This window comes from Oryctolagus cuniculus, chromosome 4 (genome assembly GCF_051225735.1).
Source record: "Oryctolagus cuniculus isolate XC-2025 breed Fujian yellow rabbit chromosome 4, ASM5122573v1, whole genome shotgun sequence".
Lineage (NCBI taxonomy): Eukaryota > Metazoa > Chordata > Mammalia > Lagomorpha > Leporidae > Oryctolagus > Oryctolagus cuniculus.
The window spans coordinates 133,960,320-133,977,636 of NC_142870.1; the positions used below are offsets into that span (position 1 = coordinate 133,960,320).

A 17,317-nucleotide genomic window follows, 5' to 3' on the forward strand; every position below is an offset into this window, starting at 1 on the left:
GTCAAATTCAAAGAGCTGGAACCATGAGATTAACCCCTGATGGGAAAAATGTCAATGACATGGGCCGTGTTTATAAATGGCAACACCAGGATTGACTGACTTGAGCATAGACATGTAGTCAAATTGCATGGAGCTGTACAGAAGGCCAACTTTTTTCCTGGGAGGCCAGCCTGCAGGCAATCACTTTTTATCAATAACAATTAGAATCTAAACTAGGCACATTTTCTTAAAGAAAATCTTAAAAGAATAACTTCTAAAACTAAATGTAAACTTGTAACAAATCAAGTAACCGTAATACCACTTTGGCAGTGGGTGTTTGGCACAGCAATTAAGCTACCACGTGGAAAGCATGCATTCCATCAATATCTGAATGCCTGGGTCCATGTCCCAGTACTGCTCTGTCCCAGCTCTCTGTTAATGGATATCCTGGGCAGCAGTAGGCAACGACTGAAGCCCTTGGATCTCCATACTCATGTAGGAAACTCAAGTGGGGTTCCTGGCTCCTGCCTTGAAGCTGGCCCAGTGCTGATTGTTTTAGCCATTTTGGAAGTGAATCAGCAGATGGGAAATCTCTCCATGTCTCTGTCTCTCTCTGTCTTGCTTTTAAATAAATAAGTAAAAAAATTTAAAATGCTTAGAGTACAGTATTATATTCACCACAGTGTTCATTCTTATCATTCTTTTTTTTAAGATTTATTTATTTATCTGAGATGCAGAATTACAGAGAGAGGGAGAGACAGAGAAAGAGGTCTTCCATCCATTGGTCCACTCTCCAAATTGTGGGGAGCAACTCGGACTAGACTAAGTTACTGGAATTAAGACTTATTCTATGCATCTGCTCTCCCACAATATGGCGCTGGGAGAGAAGAAAACAGCTTCTACACAGCTGCCTCCAGTTCAGCCAATAAACTGTAGGACTTGCTCCTGATTGGAGGAGAGCAGCGTACTCGGCGTGTGGGCAGCCAAGTTGGGATTGGCAGAGGAGGACTATAAAGGAGGAGAGAGACGGCATGCACCAGGAACATCTAAGAGGAACATCTAAGGGGAACACCTGTGCAACCCCCAAGAGAGCCGGCCGGCGGTGTGCCGCTCCCCCGCGGAAGTGGGGAATGTGGCAGGGGGAACCGCCCTTCCACGGAGGTGGAAGGACCAGCAGCCAACCCGGGAAGGACCAGCAGCAAACCCGGGGAGGGCCGAGCAGACGAAAGAACAGCGCAGGGTCCTGTGTCGTTCCTCCACGAAGAGGGGGAGCGACACAAATGATTGCAAGGGCTGGAGCTGGACCTTTAGGAAGCCAGAAATCAGGAGCTATGAGCTTCTTCTGGGTCTCCCACGAAGGTGCGGGGCCCAAGCACTACTGCATCTTCTACTGCTTTCCCGGGGCATAGCAGAGAGCTGGATTGGAAGTAGAGCAGCCAGGAGTCAAACCAGCACCCAGGACTCAAACCAGCACTGCAGGTGGTGGCTCTACCCACTGTGCCACAGCATCAGCCCCCATTCTTATCTTTCTATTTCAAATGCTATCTGATCCTCTCTACTCATCTTATCAGTCACTAACCTACACACAGAAAACATCACATGAAGTTTTTCCTAGGACTTTCAGTCTACCATGATACTTTCTCTCTTGTGAGAAATCTTTTACCATTACCAGTCCTTTTACTTCCTCTTCTGTTAACTGTGCTACTGTATTCTCTAACTTCCAAGCTAAGGCACAAGCTCCTTCACTCTATGGATCATTGTTAAACTCTTCACAGTGTCTAGAGCAACGATTGGTAATTACTTCAGTTATCAATTTATTGACAAACCCTTCCACATGGTCTATAGGAATCCCTTTATTTATAACTGGCAGCTAAAATGAGTACAAAACAGTGACTAATGATCCTGGTTTAAAGATATGTCACATTTTGCATTTGAAACAATTCCTAGATAGGAAATGATTTTCCGTAACACATTTAATTAAAGTGAATTGATAAAAGATACGCTTCTAAGTATAACAGCATCTCAAATTTCTCAGACTATGATCTTGGGTTTCAGCGTCTTCATTTGTGAAATGGAGCTAATGATATCTACCTTACAAGGAAGGTTGATTTAAGAACTAAATGAGGTGCCAGTGCTGTGACATAGAGGGTAAAACCACCACCTGAGGCTCAGGCATCCTACATGGGTGCCTGATTGCCTCCTGGCTGTTCCACTACTGATCCAGCTCTCTACTGATGTGCCTTGGAAAGCTGTGGAAGATGGTCCAAGTGCTTGGGCACCTGCACCCATGTGTGGGGGACATACATGAAGCTTCTGGTTCTTGGCTTCGGACCAGCCGAACCCCAGCCATTGCAGCCAGTTGGGGAGTAAACTAGTAGATGAAAGATCAATCTCTCTCTCTCTCTGTAACTCTGTCTTTCAAATAAATAAATAAATCTTTAAAAAAAGAATTAAATGATATAATGCCCAGGGTTAGCATTGTGATACAGTGGGCTATGCTGCCACTGAGATGTTGGCATACTATAAAAGTACCCATATAAGCTGCTTTGCTTCCAATCCAGCTCTCTGCTATTGTGCCTGGAAAAGCAACAGAAGACAGCCCAAGTGCTTGGACTTCTGCCATCTATGCAGACACCCAGATGGAATTCTGGCCCCTGGCTTTCTCTCTTTCTCTTTTTTTTTTAAAGATTTATTTTATTTATTTGAAAGAATTACAGAGAGAGGTAGAAACAGAGAGAGAGGTCCTCCATCCACTGGTTCACTTCCCAGATGGCCGCAATGGCCAGAGCTGCACTGATCCGAAGCCAGGAGCCAGAAGCTGCCTCTGCGTCTCCCACATGGGTGCAGGAGCCCAAGAACTTGGGTCATCTTCCACTGCTTTCCCAGGCCATACCAGAGAGCTGGATAGGAAGAGGAGCAGCCAGGACTAGAACCAGCACCCATATGAGATGCCGGCACTTCAGGCCAGGAAGATAACCAGCTGTGCCACAGCACCAGCCCCTACTTTCTCTTGGCCCAGCCCCTACCATTGTAGCCATTTAGGGAGTGGGAAATCTCTGTGTGAGAGTGCATGTGTGTGTGTGTGTGTGTGTGTGTGTGTGTTTTATGTATAACTGCCTTTCAAGCAAATAAGTAAATCTTTAAAAATGATATGATACCTAATAATGTTCTGTTTAAAAAATGATATAATACCTAATAGCATGGGACTATAAAAACCTTAATAAATTAGAGTGGCAATATAGATATAGTTACAGAAGAAAATACTATTGTTGATTTCACTATCAGAAGGTGTGGGGAGCAACTCAGACTAGACTAAGTTACTCGAATTAAGACTTATTCTATGCATCTGCTCTCCCACAATATGGCGCTGGGAGAGGAGGAAACAGCTTCTACACAGCTGCCTCCAGTTCAACCAATAAACAGCAGGACCTGCTCCTGATTGGAGGAGAGCAGCGTACTCAGCGTGTGGGTAGCAGAGTTGGGATTGGTGGAAGAGGACTATAAAGGAGGAGAGAGACAACATGCACCAGGAACACCTGAGGAACATCTGAGCAGCCCCATAGAGAGCCGGCCGGTGGTGTGCCGCTCCCCCGCGGAAGTGGGGAAAGTGGCAGGGGGAACCGCCCTTCCACGGAGGTGGAGGGACGGCAGCCAACCCGGGAAGAACCAGCAGCAAACCCGGGGAGGGCCGAGCAGACGAAAGAACAGCACAGGGTCCTGTGTCGTTCCTCCGTGAAGAGGGGGAGCAACAAGAAGGTACTCTATTGTCGTTGTATCCATCTTGCAAAGAAATTATTCTCCATAGATTGAAGACATATTGGTTATTTAACTTTTTTTAAATAAATGGGCTGTAGAATGTGCACATTAAGAGTTCAAGCCCAGGAATCAAATGCACCTGGGTAAATTCTCAGTTCTGCAACTCACTATGTCTGTAACTGAGCACGTTGCTGAATCTCACTTTACATCAGCTTATTCATCTGTGAATTGAAATCAATAACAATCTCTCTCACTGTTACTATTATTAATATTATTGGGATACAATTAACAGTTAATGTGTGCTTTACATACTTAGGATGAGTTTAGGTAAAGAACTTTTTCCATGGTTTATCTATATATAGAAAAAGAGAATGCAGAATTTCATAAAATCCTTAGAAGTAATCTAACTTGGCTCTTCATCAACACCAAAATGCTTGTTAAATACCTCCCGTCAATTATTCCTCAGACTTCCATGGAAGCAAAGGATCACCTTGTTCTGACTTTATGCAGCTTAAGTTGCTTATTCCTAAAACCAATTTTACATCTAGGAATCTGACATTTTGGCTCTAAACCTACCATTTGGAGAGAATAGAGAAATGTAAAATTCCTTTTTTTAATTTGTTAAATTAAATTAATAAAAATTAATATATAAGCCCAGAACCTACTATTTTTCTTTTCTTCCAGGGGCCCTTCATTGCTCTGATGCCTAGAATATTTTCATCACCAGATTGATTCTACATGTATCTTAATGACTACATTATAATTGTACGTATTTATGGGAGTGTGATATCAATATCTTAGTGGGAACCAAGAGTGAACAGAGTAATATCAGCATTTAGGATATAGCTGGATTAACTTCCTGGTTCTAGGAACTTAATTCCATTTCTTTTTTTAAAGATTTATTTATTTACTCAAAAGTCAGAGTTACATAGAGAGAGAGGGAGAAGCAGAAAGAGAGAGGTCTTCCATCCGCTGGTCCACTCCTCAGATGACCTCAATGGCCAGAGCTGCGCCAATCCAAGGCCAGGACCCAGGAGCTTCTCCCAGGTCTCCCACACGGGTGCAGGGCCCCAAGGAGCTGGGCCATCTTCCACTACTTTCCCAGGCCATAGCAGAGAGCTGGATGAGAAGTCGAGCAGCCCAGACCTGAACCAGCACCCATACAGGATGCCGGCTCTGCAGGCGGTGGCCTTACCTGCTATGCCACAGCACCAGCTTCACTTAATTCCATTTAATGCAGTCCAAATATTGAGTAAATTGTGAATTAAATTGTGTTATTGTCTACTAACTGTTATTTTCCTTGGTGTCAAATTAAAGATTGTGAAATTTATGTTTATAACGTATAATTACTTTATTCAATTTAAATTTTCTACTTATATTACATAAAACAAAAAATTTTATTTGTTATAGTCTATAAAGTACATGTAATAACAGAAACTTACTCTACAAAACAAATGGATCAACAAAACAAAACTATAAGCTATTGATGTCAATAATACTTTAAAGTACAGTAAAAATTAATATGGATAAATATTTTTTAAAACTAATATAATATGATCTTTTATTTAAATTATATCTGTTTTGAAAAGATAAGTGATTTCAATTGATTTATTTATATTTTCAGTTTTATGTAACAGTCTTCAGGTATACAGTTGATTTTTTATTTTAATTTTTTAAATTCTTAATGACTACATAATAATTGTACATATTTATGGGATAGAGTGTGATATCAATATTTATATGTAAAATATAATTAGATCAGGGTGATTAAAATATTTAATACTTCAAATGTTTATTTTTTGTGTTGAGAACAAATTCCTTTCTACTAGCTATTTTAAAATATACAATTAATTGTTGACAAAAATAATAATAATTATTGTCAACAATTACACTATTGTGAACAACAGAACTTTAGAAGTTATTTCTCCTATACAACTGCACCTCTGTCTCATTTTTTTAAATTTATTTTTTAAGGAAAACAAATTTCATAAGTACAACTTTAGGAATATAGTTATTCCTCCCACCATACCTGCCCTCCCACCCACACTCCCACCCCCCTCCTCCTTCCTCTCACCTTGTCATTAAGATTCATTTTCTTTTTTTTGTTGTTTTTACTTATTTTTTGACAGGCAGAGTGGACAGAGAGAGAGAGAGACAGAGAGAAAGGTCTTCCTTTTGCCGTTGGTTCACCCTTCAATGGCCGCCGCGGCTGGCACGCTGCAGCCAGCACACCGCTCTGATCCGATGGCAGGAGCCAGGTGCTTCTCCTAGTCTCCCATGGGGTGCAGGGCCCAAGTACTTGGGCCATCCTCCACTGCACTCCCTGGCCACAGCAGAGAGCTGGCCTGGAAGAGGGGTAACCGGGACAGAATCCGGCGCCCCGACCTGGACTAGAACCCAGTGTGCCGGTGCCGCAAGGCAGAGGATTAGCCTAGTGAGCCACGGCGCCAGCCAGATTCATTTTCAAGTAACTTTGTACACAGAAGACCAACTCTATACTAAGTAAAAATTTCAACAATTTGCACACACACACGCACACACGCACACAAAACTGTTTGCAAACTAGGTTTACAGTTAACTCTCATAACACAACGCATTGAGGACAGAGAGCTTCCGTGGGGAGTTAGTGCAGGTGACCCCTGTTGTTAATTTAACAATTAACATTCCTATGTATGATGTCAGGGACCACCTGAGGCTCTAGACATGAACTGCCTGGGCTATGGAAGTCTTTGAGTCCACAAACTCTCTGTCAGTATTTGGACAAAGCCATAAGCCAAGTGCAAGTTCTCTCTTCCCTTCAGAGAAAAGTTCTGTCTCATCTTGAGTCCCCACCACCACCAACCCCTATCCTTCCCAGCCTCTGGTAACCACTTTTTTTTTTTTAAGATTTTATTTGTTTTACTTGAAAGTCAGAGTTACACAGAGAGAGAAGGAGAGGCAGAGAGAGGGAGAGTGCTTCCATCCACTGGTTCACTCTCCAGATGGCCACAATGGCTGGAGCTGCTCTGATCCGAAGCCAGGAACCAGGAGCTTCTTCGAGGTCTATCAATGTGGGTGCAGGGGCCCAAGGACTTGGGCCATCTTCCACTGCTTTCCCAGGCCATAGCAGAGAGATGGCTAGGCAGAGGAGCAGCCGGGACTAGAACCAGGCCAGGGCGTTAACCCGTTGTGTCACAGCACGGGCCCCCACTATTTTTTTAAAAGATTTATTTATTTTTATTAATTTGAAATATTTACACAAAGAGAGAGAGAGGGAGACAGAGAGAGAGAGAGAAAAAAGAGAGACAAGAGAGAGATCTTTCATCTGCTGATTCACTCCCTGAAATGGCTGCTACAGCCATAGGTGGGCCAGACCAAAGCCTCCTCTGGGTCTCCCACATGGGTGCAGGGGCCTAAGGACTTGGGCAATCTTCCGCTACTTTCCCAGGTGCATTAGCAGGGAGCTGAATTGGAAGTGAAGCAGCTGGGACTCAAACCAGCATCCATAGGGGATCCCAGTTCTACAGGTGGAGACTTAGCCCTTTGTGACCCAATGTCAACCCCATAACCACTGTTTTGTTCTCTTCTATGAGATCAACTTTTTAAGCTTTCACAAACAAGTGAGAATATGAGTTATTTATCTTGCACAAAAGATAAAGTGTTTTTTTAGGATAAAGTTAAATAGCATGACAATTTAAAATAAAATTGAGAAGACGAATCAGTTTTCTATGTTGACCTGATAGGAAAATGTTGGTCCAACTAGCATAAGTAGAAACATGCAAATCAACTTTATCAGACATATAAAGGGGAGATTTTTAACCAAAACAGTTTATTGGTCCATCATGATGATAGACCCTTCCTCAATTGCTTTTGGATCACTAAATGTTTAATGTTTACTTGGCATAAAATATGAAATTATGTGTAACTGAATAAAATTCAATTGAAAGCAACTAAAAGTTTAATTAAACCTCAAATAAAGTGTTTTTAAACATTTAAAATACAGTAAAAGGAACCTGGGTTGTAGCATAGAGGGTCAAGCCATCTCCTGCAACACCAGATTCCATATGGGCACTTATTCAAGTCCCAGCTGCTCAGCTTCTGATCCCTCTCCCTGCTAATGGCCTAGGAAAGCAGAGACCAGGAAGAAGCTCCCGACTGTTGGCTTGGGCCTGGCCCAGCCTTGGCTATTGTGACTATTTGGGGAGTGAACCAGAGATTGAAGATCTCTCTCTCGCGCTCTGTCTTTCTCTCTCTTTCTCCCCTGCCCCATAACTCTGCCTTTCAAAATAAATAAATAATCTTTAAAAAAACATAAAATGCAGTATAAATAGTAAATAAGATTAAAGACTTTTAAGTAGAAAGGATAACACAAAAACGTAGAGAAGAAAGTTAAGGAGAAGAAAGTTTAATGCTCATCTTAAGTCTTACTTTTCAGGTCAGCAGTTTTGGAATAATTCAAAGATGCCTTTTGTCTTGTGGCCAGTTTGACCTATCCTGTTCCAGAATAATCAGTGCTCACTGAGAAAGTTCAAAGTCCTGAGGAATGCAAAGAGTGGCAGTGTTGAGATGTGTATAGTAAAGAACAATGCCTTTAAATCCCCAAATAATTATGCTTAGATTAACAATGCTTTGGAAACTATATCTTGTTTTCTATATGCTGTCACAAATACTTTGTAGAAGGTTGATACAGAAAGGCCAGAAATGCCAGTTCATAAGTAACACAATGTAGATCCAAACACCAAAAAATAAATATGGAATGTTAATTTCCTAGTTTTATCTAGAACTGATTGTTTTTGCTAAGTTCTATTACTCTCATTTGAAAACAGGACATTACACTGTAACATATGTTGAGCACTAAGACATCACTTAATCTCATCTTGTATATAGTTTGATGGTACTCACTATTATCATATCCAAAAAGAAATTCCCTGAGTCAAGAAAACATGATATAACTGAGTATTGTAGGCATTCTTTGTGTTTAAGTATCCAATCTGTGCTTCACTAAAAAGGAATTCAAAAGACATAGTGCCACATTATCTAGCAAGCTTCAGAACAAAACACTGTAGCCCAATTTAAACAACCAAATACCGTTTTGAATATCATAACTTTTTCATATTGCATCTCATTTTATTTATTATTAACAAGATAGCCTCATTAAGATTACTTACCAAAATAAATTTAGAATCCTCATATTATATTATTTTCTTCTTGGCAACCAGAATATACAGTTGCAGAATTCAGAAGTTTTGTGTATTTCCTCATTCATTTAGATGATCCAAGCATGTTAAAAGATGCAGATTGTTTCTGTCTCCTACAGAACAGGAACAGTCATGTGGTTTCGTTACTCACAGAGAATGCTTTGGTAAGTAGATACTTTCTCATCTGTGCCTTCCTTCTCTTGAAAGCTGAGATTTAATACTCTTAGATGACTTTGTACTGGAAAACAAGGGAAAAAGAGAGGCAGAAAGCTGGTCTGCTAACATTTAGTAGATCAACAGAAGATTTTGAGGTCAGAATCAGAAATTTCTGCTAAAATTTTGTCTCATAGGAATATTTTGTCTTATAATTTAATAGATTGATTAGACGGCTTGAAAATCTAGTCAATGCGAATTAAAAATAAGAATGGGGGCCGGTGCCGTGGCTCAAAAGGCTAATCCTCCACCTTGCGGCGCCAGCACACCAGGTTCTAGTCCAGGTCGGGGAGCCGGATTCTGTCCCGGTTGCCCCTCTTCCAGGCCAGCTCTCTGCTGCGGCCCAGGAGTGCAGTGGAAGATGGCCCAAGTGCTTGGGCCCCGCACCCCATGGGAGACCAGGATAAGTACCTGGCTCCTGCCATCGGATCAGCGCAGTGCGCCGGCTGCAGCGTGCCGGCCATGGCGGTCATTGGAGGGTGAACCAACGGCAAAAGGAAGACCTTTCTCTCTCTCTCTCTCACTATCTACTCTGCCTGTCAAATAAAAGAGTGGGGGCCGGCGCTGTGGTGCAAAGGGTTAAAGCCCTGGCCTGAAGCGCTGGCATCCCATATGGGCGCTGGTTCTAGTCCTGGCTGCTCCTCTTCCTATCCAGCTCTCTGCTATGGCCTGGGAAAGCAGTAGAAGATGGCCCAAGTCCTTGGGCCCCTACACCTGTGTGGGAGACCTGGAAGAAGCAGCTGGCTCCTGGCTTCAGATCGGCACAGCTCCAGTCATTGTAGCCGTCTGGGGAGTGAACCAGCAGATGGAAGACCTCCCTCTCTGTCTCTACCTCTCTCTCTAATTCTTTCAAATAAATAAAATAAATCTTTAAAAAAATAAAATAAAAATGATATACTACTAATTTTTCAGGTCATATTTTAAAGACTTATTTATTTATCTGAAAGTCTGAGTTACAGAGAGAGAGGAGAGACTTAGAGATCTTCCAATCACTGGTTCACTCCCCAAATGGCCACAAGGTCTGGGGCTGGGCCAGGCCAAAGCCAGGAGCCAGGAGCTTCTTCTGGGTCTACCAGATGGATGCAAGGGCCCAAGGACTTGGGTCGTCTGCTGCTGCTTTCATAGGCACATCAGCAGGTAGCTGGATTGGAGGTGGAGCAGCCAGGACTGGGATACTGATTCTACAGATGGCTGTGCCACAGCACTACCCTTAAGGTCATTTTTGATTCTTATTCCATATATTGAAAATTTTTAAATAGTTACTAAATTTATGATTTTTCATTGAGTTGTGATGTGAGATTAAAAAAAAGTACCCACTCTCATTTTGCATTTCTAGGATTTACTTATAATTCTTTACCTTTGACTTTAAATATTTTAATTTTATGTGATTACATGAAGCACTCATATCACTTACATTTCCCTATTTCTTCTTTTCAAGTCCTTATTTGTATGAAGTGTGTCATTTATATATATACCTAAAGTTTAAAAAACCTGAAGGCTTTTGACATTTAATAGAAAAATTTAACCTAGTTACACTTATTGAGCTTATCTGTTCAGATATTTTCAAAGGGAAATTTCTGATCTATAGCAGACTATACTGTAACAATACCCTATAACGATTTGAAAGTTACTCCTATTTCTATTCTTTTCAGTTTTGGTAACAAAATATTAGACAATTATTTTGATGAATAGATTTTTCAAGGTGTTAACTGGTTAAGACATGCTTTTCTACACACTTTTTTCATTTCTATCTATTCCTTAGCTTAATTTACCATAACAGATAAGATAATAAAGGACTAGAGTCAGGTACAAAAAATGTGTTTATGAGTATCAATTTTTTAAAACTAATGTTTATTCATTTTTACTACTAAATCAAATGAGTGTAACATAATAAAACCCAAAACATGAAAGCCAATACAAGGGCACTCAAAATTCCACTAAGAATACAATGTATTTAAAAAAGGAATACTTAGTAAAAGCAGAAATGCTTCCCTTTATGCTTTTTTACAGATTATTAAAATTACCAAGTCAAGTTGAGGTACCCAATAAATATTCATATCATTATGACTTGGTTTTGATTGTCATTCTCATGAGGCTGTACACAACTATTGAGCTGTTATGTGACTCAGTTTTTTTCATTGATGAAACCGTATGCCCCTTCTGCTGTCAGTGATGTGTAATCAATTTTTGCAGCTTTATTTGTACAGTCTGCAGCACAAAAGCAAACTGAGATTTGCATAAATAATTGTAACATCTAACTTTTGGTTGGTGTGAAGCCATACATCCGTAATAAAAGTAAGATGCTGCAGTAGGAAAAAAGATCATCATTTCCACAGTGTAGTTTTTTGATGGACAAAACCTATGAAAGTCAAATGAGATAAGAACAAGTGTCCCTGTTAATTAGTGTTCAAGCATTCTAATAGAACCCTTACATTTCAACATCTTTAGAGAGAAAGTCATTATACAAGTAAATGCAGAAAGAAAACACTCATGTGAAGAATTTTCATAAAAGTGATATTTTTCCCTGGAGGTGGTGCTGGAACAGGAATAGAGAATTCTTTCTGGTCCGACATCAGGCAGTTAATCCCCCCACCTTCCCATCAAAAATGACCACGTCCTAACCATGTCCTGCGTGAATATGTGCACTTTGTAGATGTCACTGAGTTGAGGAAGCTGAGATAGGGGATTAATCTAGAATATGTGGATGGGCCTGGTACATTCACGAAGGTCCTTACAGGTCAAAGAGGCAGGAAGGAGGGCAGAATCAGAAAAGGAACTGTGCCCACAGAAGCGGAGGTCATAGTGATGAAACTGATGACCTTTGAGATAGGAGGGAGCCTATCTATTCCTGAAACAGGAAAGCTGGAAAAAGCAAACCAAACCAAATCAAAGCAAAACACAGATCTCTCCTAGCATCTCCGAAAGGAACAGAACCTTGATGACTCCTCATCTTAGCCCAGTGAGACTCATTTCAGACTTCTTTGCAAAATTGTAAGATAGTGACTTTGTGTTGTCTGTGGTCATTTGTTACAGCAACAACAGAAACTAATACAAGCCTCCAGAAGTGAGAATTTCTGAGTGAAAGGAAAAGTCATTTCAGCAGGGAAAATTAGCAAATGAGAACTAGATAATTAAATAAACTATCCAGGTAGCTTTGTTGATTAGAGGTAGAATCAAAGTTCGAATGCATATCTTTTTTAAAAGGAAGCAATGAAGGAAGGCGGGGTGGAAGGGAGAGAGGGTGGAAAGGAATGAATGGAGGAATGGAGGGAAGGAGGAAGAGGCAGAGAAGGAAAGGAGGAGGGAGTGAGGGCATAAAGGACAGAAAAGGAGAAAGCATTAATAAAACCTCTAATGGAGGCGTGTGTTGGGTCACAGTGGTTAAGTTGCCCTTTACAATGCAGGCATTCCATATAGGCTCCACTTCTGATCCAGCTTCCTACTAATGCACCTTGGAAACAGCATCCAGATGATGACTCCCACACCCATGTGGGAAACCTGGATGGAGTTCCAGTCTTTGGCTTTGGCCAGCCCTGGCTGTTGTGGCCATTTGGCAAGTGAACCAGTAGATGGAAGATCTCTCTGTCTCTGCCTCTCACTCTGTAACTCTGACTTTCAAATAAATAAATAAATCTTTAAAAAAATTTTATTCAAATGAAATCTAAAGTGATAATTCTCCTAAAAAATGAAAAAAAGCCAAGTTGTTCTAAAAAAAAAAGAGCACCTGGCAAAAATCTTTGATGCACCTGAATGAGAACTCTGAAGAATGGAATTTAATGCTAAAACATGCTATGACTTCTATTTTGCCACAATCAACTTAGTTGTTCTGCAAATTCTCTGTCATAAAAATTATGTATGTATTGACAAATAATTTTGAAAACTAAGGAAAAAATTAAATAATGTGCAAAAAATATCCTTTACTACCCCACTTTAACCCTCTAGACTTAAGCACTTTAATGTGTAGTGAATCCACATAAAATGCTTTTCTGTTTTCTTATTTTATGAATATTTATACATTCTGCCTTGAAAGATAAGGCTGTTAGGTTTATCTTCTCTTAGTAATGCTTGTTGTGTTAATATTAATACTCTGTTATCTATTCTAAAAGTTTATATTGATTACATAACATAAGCAGTAAGTAAAGTTTGAATAATATAATAAACTACTTCTCATTATATATTTTTAGGTGTATCTCTTATTCATGTACCACATAGGATAGGAAAATGAGTCATACTACACGATCAGAGGTAGTCACCTATTAGCTCTCTACCTCATTCTTTCTTCTACCCTTACTTTTCATGCTTCCCTGGGTGAATATTTATACACCACTGTTTCTATCAAATGTTTTATTTCTACCTTCAGTTATATTTGATTCTGAAAGTACTCACTCTCTCAGTGCTTAGTATATACTGAGCCCTAAAGCAGTTTCAGTGCTTTGTTAATTCCAGCAAATAAAAACACAATAAAAACTGGCCTTGCTCTTAAGTATTCTGTAGTACAATATGGGGAGGAGCAAGAGTCCATACTCAATGATGGATTCCCCAAGAAATCTACTGCAACGATCTGGAGGCAGGATAATGGAAATAACCTAGGGAAATGTTGAGACTTTAAGATTTCAAGACATTCTGTTAAACTCAGTGGTTTACCACATTGAATTTTCAAAACTTAATGGTTTCATTTGGGTATCATTCTTCTGAATTTGATGAAACTGTGGGTTAGAGAGTTTAAGTCACTTATCAAAGGTGTAAGAAGTAGGACTGAAATTTAGAGGTAGACAATTAGATTTCAGATACTGCAAACCAAACCACCATCGTGGGACAAAAATCAGGGCTGAGTCTGAAGCTCAGCATTACAATTTATAATAGATAGCACACTGGGCATGACAAAATAGAGCTGAAAGGGAATTGCTAATCATCAAGTATAATCCCCTCATTGAATTAATATTTTAGAATAATGACTTTTATTTTATTTTACAAAAGGAATTATGCTTTTTTAAAACAATTGAAGCAATACTACAAAGCTCAGACAAAACTAATACAGCATGCCAAATCCCCCCAGCCAGTGCTAGCAGTCAATACTGAGTAAATATTCGTCCATACTCCTCTTCATGAGCATGTTTAAAACATAGGAAAGAGTGTAGGAATCTATGGTCCAGCATTAAATTGTCAGAATTTCAATCCAGACTCTATCTTTTAACAGCTGTATGGCATTAGATATGTAATTTACACTTTCTAGTCTAAGCCTCAGTTTTCTCACCTATAAACTGGTAGTGACAGGGCCTACATTATAGGGTTATTTTAAGGATTGATTTATGGCAACCCTTTAATTGGAGAACTCCATAAACGTGAGCTTCAACTCACAGAAAGGGGAGACTATCCTCAACAAAATCACATAACCCTTATTCACAATGCAATAAAAATTTCCCAATGACAAACACTCTTTCCATACATTCAATTTCAAAATTGAATGGACTTGATGAATTAAATTAGGATTTCAAACAGGGAAATTTCTTCTGTGTTCTATCTCTCCTATGTCTTTGGGGTGTTCTGTAAAATACTCTCTATCTCCTTTGTATCTCCAATTGTTTTTCTCTCCCTTAGATTCTCCCAGTTTGAACACAAATGTGTTTATGGTTTCCTTAAGCTGCAACCACAACAAATATTCCTTTGATTCCTGTCTTCTTGAGAGACTTTCCTATGCACCTCCTACCCTTTTGCCAAAATTCTTGGGGTTGGGACCAATATTGCAGCACATAAATTCTCATCTGTCAGTTGCTTGTCCATGTGGACCTCTTGCTCACAATTTTCACAGAGCTTTATTTTGTGGTCCTCTTTCTGATCTTTGCACCATGTATCAGTATGCAAGAATGAATTAAAGTTGTTTCAACAAGTAACAAATGCTCAGTAAGTAGAACCAAGTCACCTTCAATAGTTTAGTGAATACAAATCAGCATCCTCTCCTTCTCCTGAACCCTCTTCACAGACATCACTAACAATTTACTAACTGTCACACTTAGGAGCCCCTTTCACACCCTCACCCCTCAACCTCTCTCCAGCACATTTGACACTGCCAAGCCTTTCCCCATTTCTGCTTCCTACTGCCATTGCTCTATCCTGCCTTTATCAGCTCTTGCCTGGGACACTGTAATAACTAGTTCCCCTCCAATCTGTCTTCCCCACCACCTCCAGTTTTCTTTCTACAACCCACATCTGTTAAACTCTAACAGGATTTAATGGGCTACTAAAATAGAGAAGACATTATTCTAACAGCAAATTCTCACAATGTGATAGTGAAAGAACAAAGAAGGGTGAAAAATGTGTAAATAGTAACATTTTAATACCTATAACTATGTATAATGTGTGCATAGTATTATATAGTCCCTTATGTGTGCATTGTAAATAAGAAAAAAAGATACTAAAACAACATGATGTTCTCTGGTGGGACCATACTGAATGCTTATTTTCTAAATGAGTATTTATTACTGTTGCAATTTAGAATCAAACGTGATGTGTAGTAGATTTGAAAGCATTTAATTTTGTCTGAAGCAAAAGGAAATGTCCAAGAAAGCTGAAGAACTAAAATGTCTCCCCCATTAGGATTTAAAGGACAAAGGAACAAGTTTATTTTAGCTAGAAGGAGAAGCATGAGAAAGTCCCACTGATGTGTGAACGCATGTTACATATTCAATATACAGAGAATATTCTACAGGCTAGAGAATACAGTGGGTTTCCATTACGATGCCTTCCTCTATATTGCTTGTTTACATCATGATTTCATATTTATCTTTCAAGGTGTTTTCTGAAGAGTCCCATTCTCTGGACAGCCTTCTGTGACCAACGCTGGATGTTTAACCACTCTCATCTCTAGTCCTAGCCCTAGGCCGTGCCTCCCCATCACTGCCTGACTACATCCCAGAAATACATTCCCTGAAACTACTTTCCTGCCCCCACAATCAACTTGTATGAATCACCACTTGTATGAATCACAACTTGTATGAATCGTTTCTCAGTAGTAACAAGGAAAGTGACAGACTCAAGAAAAGTACAAGTAATCTAATTTTTAAATTTTCTAGTAATTTCCACAGAATTTTATCTTGTGGACTTCTTTCTGGTTTTTGTACCATAAGTTGGTGTATGAGAACAGTTTCAGGTGTTTTGACAAGTAACAAATACATAGCGAGTATCTAGCACAATTGCTACTTTTCCATCCAGTGTCACCTTTCTAGTAGACATTATATTAATTTTAATGTGACTGAGAGATTAGGTGAAATGGAAGAAAGACTGAGAGATTAGGTGAAATGAGAGTATAGAACTCAGATTCTAGTCCTGGGATTGCTGACTAGCTAGCTGTATGATTTTGGGAAAATTCTAGAACCTCTTTTGTCTTCAATTCCTTCATTCTTAAATTGAAGTCTTCATTTGAGCTCATTTAAAAAATCCTTCCTTACTCTAAAACTCAAGATCTATAAAAGAAATCAGATGTACATTTACTTTAACTCATATCTCATTTTGCCCATTTGTAAACTGACCTTTAATGTCTTTTCCAACATTGACTTTGCTTTTTAACATTTGAATAACTATGACAGGTGATATAAAGTAAATGTGAATTCTGCTGAGTATCAATATGAAGCCAGCTTTTCCAAACACTAAAATAAATGAATTTTAGACAAAATATTTGCAGACCCATAAATTCATCATATTTTAGTCACTAAAAAATTAGTTCTTAACACTATCATACCATAATGAAATTTTTGTCTTTTCTATAGATTTGTGAACTATGCCATTAGATTTCTTACCATAATCCTGACTTGAGAGCTAAGACATCTGAGCAATAGTTGCTTATTATTTGTAATAGCATAAACAAAGCTGATAAAAATTACTTTTGTAAATGTTTTTCTTTTCACTATAAGATACTAGCCTTTATAGCATTAAATGCATTAACCTTCTTATAGAAATTAGAGGGTTAACTCTGAGCATGCAGCTCCATAATTATTAAAAACAAACATTAAGCCCTGAACCAAACACAAAGTTACAATCTTAACTTAAAAATCGTATAATCTCTTTCTGCAGTCAACTCTGTTTTATAATGGTGCTCCTGATTAAAACAACACAGACAATGCTAAAACACATAGTCAAAACATTTTTAAAACTGAGCTAAATAATAACTTTTTCTACTGGGTTTCATAATAATTTTG

The 17,317-nt window shown here is 39.2% G+C and overlaps 2 long non-coding RNA genes across 11 annotated transcripts in view; one reads left to right on the forward strand and one right to left on the reverse strand.

Annotated features, from left to right (window-relative positions):
- The window catches only part of LOC103350411 (uncharacterized), a 335,035-nt gene that overhangs the window by 68,222 nt on the left and 249,496 nt on the right, over positions 1 to 17,317 (reverse strand). For 5 of the 8 annotated variants that reach the window (XR_011388163.2, XR_016232712.1, XR_016232717.1 and 2 more), the window contains 2 exons: positions 8,883 to 9,025; positions 8,143 to 8,250 (listed from right to left, as the gene is read on the reverse strand). This is a non-coding gene — a long non-coding RNA (uncharacterized LOC103350411). Of the gene's footprint in view, positions 1 to 8,142; positions 8,251 to 8,882; positions 9,151 to 17,317 lie in introns of all 8 variants that reach the window. The other 3 variants (XR_016232714.1, XR_016232713.1, XR_016232716.1) reach the window with 1 other exon arrangement.
- Positions 3,332 to 16,789, forward strand: LOC149127122 (uncharacterized). Of its 3 annotated transcripts, XR_016232720.1 has the most exons (4): positions 3,332 to 3,735; positions 4,420 to 4,500; positions 8,985 to 9,076; positions 15,915 to 16,789. It is a non-coding gene; the product is annotated as an uncharacterized LOC149127122 (long non-coding RNA). The 3 variants fall into 3 exon arrangements; XR_016232721.1 differs by lacking the exons at positions 8,985 to 9,076; positions 15,915 to 16,789 and adding an exon at positions 9,781 to 9,966 and having other exon boundaries at positions 3,342 to 3,735; XR_016232719.1 differs by lacking the exon at positions 8,985 to 9,076 and having other exon boundaries at positions 3,344 to 3,735; positions 15,915 to 16,786.